Genomic DNA, 3,944 nt, shown 5'->3' with positions numbered 1-3,944 from the left:
AGCAGCAGCAGCAGCAGCAGCAGCGGCGGCGGCGGCAGCAGCAGCAGCAGCAGCAGCATTGCAGGATGATATATATTCATCCTCTTGCTTATCAGAGCCTGAGCCTGGTTGCCTTTGTTAATAGTATTGACCGGGCAGCCTCCTGTTGCTTGACATGTTTGTATTTCATATTATTATTCTCATGCTAATTGCCACGAAGATAGTAACTATAAATATTATTGAGATATTGTAGTAATATTATTACTATTCGAATGTACGCAATCGTCATGATCGTGGTAACGAAGCTGTATGATGGTGATGATAGAAAAAGACGATGAGAATGACTTCAGCTTTATAAATTTGCCACCGGTTAGCAACGATAAGCTTCGCCCATTTGTTGGCATACGTCTCTAAGCCAGTAGTCCCCATTGTAGCGAGTACATTAAAAGTCCATACTACAGACACATTGTATTGTTCAAAATTTATCCCGTTCAATAGATATGCCAACTTATAGGACACTAATTGGCCCTGTGACACTCAGTGAGCAGTTCGTTTATTAATTAATTCATTACTGTTATTAAGCCAATCCAATGTGTGCTGTTTTGTTTGCTTGTGCGAGCGTTAGTTAATAAACTTTGAACAGGAACTTCTTGTGAGCCCAATAATATATTGATGTTTGCAACAAAACGGCACTGATGGCGCGGCCTACGAGAATAGGCTCTTTCGCTTCTAGGCCCTAGTGAGAATAACTTGTAAGCATCAAACAGGAGATTGAGTCAAACTCATTTATACGATTCGTGAACAAATGACCAAATCGATCGCAAAACTTCGAAAAAACCTAATGAATGACAGACCAAGAAAGGAAAAATAACAATGATCGACCACTCACCATAAAGTAAGCAATGAATAGAACTTTGGTGGTGACGACGATCACATTACTTATAAATATGTCCCAAGGCTGTCGTTCGAAGGAAGCCTAAGCTAAGTCGAGCACCCGCTACATATATTGTATAGAGGCCGTTTACCGATAGCTGGCCCGTTTGTCTAATCCATAAAATATCGACCACCTTGTTGACTCTGTTTTATACGAATGTTCATATGGGTATCTGTCTATAGTCGCACCTATTTATCGATCCTCTATTGAACTGACGGTCTGTCTTTTCTCGTGTAAAGTTGTGCGACAGATTCTCTTTGCAGTCAAAAAACTTCGTAACGGTGAACGCTAACAAGAACCCCCTAAATAATTACCTTTATTTTGTCATAAACGGATATTGTCAAAGGAACACCTTTTGGACGGAACGAAAGGATGTAGCTAAACAATCAGTTAGCTCCCCGTGATTTATTACTGCAGTCGTGCAGGCGACAACTAGTGAAGAAGACAGTCGACTATAGTTATGAGTCGATGAAACTATAACAACGCACTCAAACCCAAGAGGCATAAGAATGTGTGCGTGTACTGCTGGGGTGTGCTATTTACATAATAAAAATATGATCCCCACTTCATCTAAAGTTCATTACTCGATACTATCTTGCTCCGTTGACTAGCGTCTCCTTCACACCGGTCCGTCGTGATCCGTCCCGAACCGAGCTTTCGCCTTGAGCTCAGGGATTAGAGACTACTATCTTGATCGGCTGTCCCAGAATTCAGAATCGACAATAATCAACTGGTCTACCCAATCTGTCCCATCTTTCTACCGCAAACGATCATGTTTGGACACGTTAATTTTAGGACGTATAGCTGACCCTTCTGTCGTTCTAATGATCTACTTCTAACTATTATTATTCGGTTCATGGTCGACACAGGTAGTGCAGAGCAATCGAAACGGAAACGAATTGACGAAAGGCTACTAAAAGCATCTGATGACTCGTTGAGTTCAGTCGAGGAAGGCAACAATATTGGGGGGTCAATAGTGCGACACATTATAGCATAAATAAATAGCTCGAAAATTACCAAACAAAAGCTTATTTCTATGCTCCCATAGTGTATGTTGTACTGTTTTAGTTCACCCCGCGACGACGACATGGAAGCGAAATCAGTAGCTGCTATCACTCACATTGCGTTTGTTGCTGACAGCCGTTGCTTTGTTGCGTACAAGCATTATCATTACTCCGTTGATGTTTTGTAAATGATTGTATTGTTAGTGTCGTCCCGGCCGCTCCCTGAGCGCCCCTTCAACAAAGGTCTATACAACGACGCGGTTATCATACAACCACAGCAGCTGTGAGTATTTTCTAAGTGTCTCTAAATAAAGTTTAATTGAGCAGGAAAGCGATCAATAGCATTTTGTTATGTTGCAATCACCCCCCGCTTTATCCCCTCACAACGTATTGCTGCGAGCCCACAAATACCGTTTATAAGCAGGTTCGTTTTCTGTCTCCCGGTGTATCGCCCAGTTCTACGAAACCTATTCTCCTTGACTCCTGCGAATGTAATCACCTGTCCCAACCGTCGTAATAATAGCTTTCCCAATGATCTAGTCGACATGGCTCCCATGTCCTAAATTGGAGAGCTTTGGTATCGTTAGCCGCCCCATTAATAGGTGTTTTCGACCTTATTCTACCATTTTCGTTTATAGTCCCAACTTCGTTTATAGACCCAACTTACCATCATCATTGCACCAACGCTGCAGATCTATTGCGCAATACTTTCTTTCAAATCCCCCTGATTTTCAGCTCCTGCCCAATATTATAAAGCCAGCAGCCAGATCCTCAGCAGCCCAACGGCCCCGCCTAGAATCGAGCGATCAGTGCTATTAACACCCCTAACAGCATAAAAAGATGTGTCAGATACAACAAAACGTGTACCTACGTACAGCCGACTTCATTTAACCAACCGCCAGCCAAGCGTCCAAGTGCAGGCATTACTACGAAAATCAATATAACCACCATCAATACTGAAGGTAATAAATAATAATAATAGAAAAATAGCAAAACGAACACACATTTAGGCAAACCGCATTATAGTCGTATTGTCAGCCCATGAGTAGGCCACCTTTGTTATGCATAGTGGCGCGTGGCCTCCGAGTGCCTCTAAACTCGTCTGCCGACGCTGTCTGGACCAAACGAATTCGGATTTGGTTGCCCGACAAGACCAGCAGCAGCAGCAGCAGTAGAAGCCAACAGTAGAAAAACAGACAACTGCAAGAATAATACCAATCTCCAAATCGACCCCGCAGCAGATATGAGTCTGCTTCAGCCTTCAGACGAATGAACTATCTGACGTATATTACATGGTGGGGACCGTGAGAAATCTTAGACCGTAGTCTTTATACTGTCCTTGCTAAAGATCCCCCTTCGCTTGCTTTCTCTCTCTCTCTCTCTTTAAGGACAATGTGGCAGATTTTTGTTAGCTAGTCTGCATTAAGCGTGCTAAAAATTGGTACACAGCGCAGGCAAAGCAAATAAATCCAGCCAGGTGTACTCGATAATAATGCTACTGATTTTTTCTGAGGACTATTATGGCTTGTTGAGTCCAGGACAGCTGGCAAGAGTTAATAAAAGTACGACTTTCGGACTATAGCAGCAGAGTAACATTATCTAATAGATTCGTTATGGTTGTACCCTAAGACGTACGGTTTATGCCTTCGGCAATACCTAGGTCGACATGTCGCTTTTGACTGACAAAACCATGTCTCCCAAGTAACTTTGTCCCTAATGAGGGCCTATCATTACTTCACGAGCGCCAATAACCTGATGGACGATAGGCGATTGCGTAATGACGAGTCTGCTGCAATTGAATCGTCATGGTCGCTAGCATCGATAACAAAGAAATAAGCAGACTATCCGATACAGCAACTGCCTACAATTCTTAGCCCAGCAAGAGAAGACAGCCCATTGGTGTAATGCTCCACCCTTCTATAATAGGACTACTTTTTTGACGATACTATCACCACTGGTAGAAGCACAACTGCATGTGTCTGTCTATATATACATATACATACACAAAACATGTATATATATGTATA

This window comes from Varroa destructor, unplaced genomic scaffold (assembly GCF_002443255.2).
Source record: "Varroa destructor unplaced genomic scaffold, Vdes_3.0 BEIS01000005.1, whole genome shotgun sequence".
NCBI classification, from domain to species: domain Eukaryota; kingdom Metazoa; phylum Arthropoda; class Arachnida; order Mesostigmata; family Varroidae; genus Varroa; species Varroa destructor.
The sequence above is the reverse complement of the archived record's forward strand: the minus strand, read 5'-3'. Positions refer to the sequence as shown.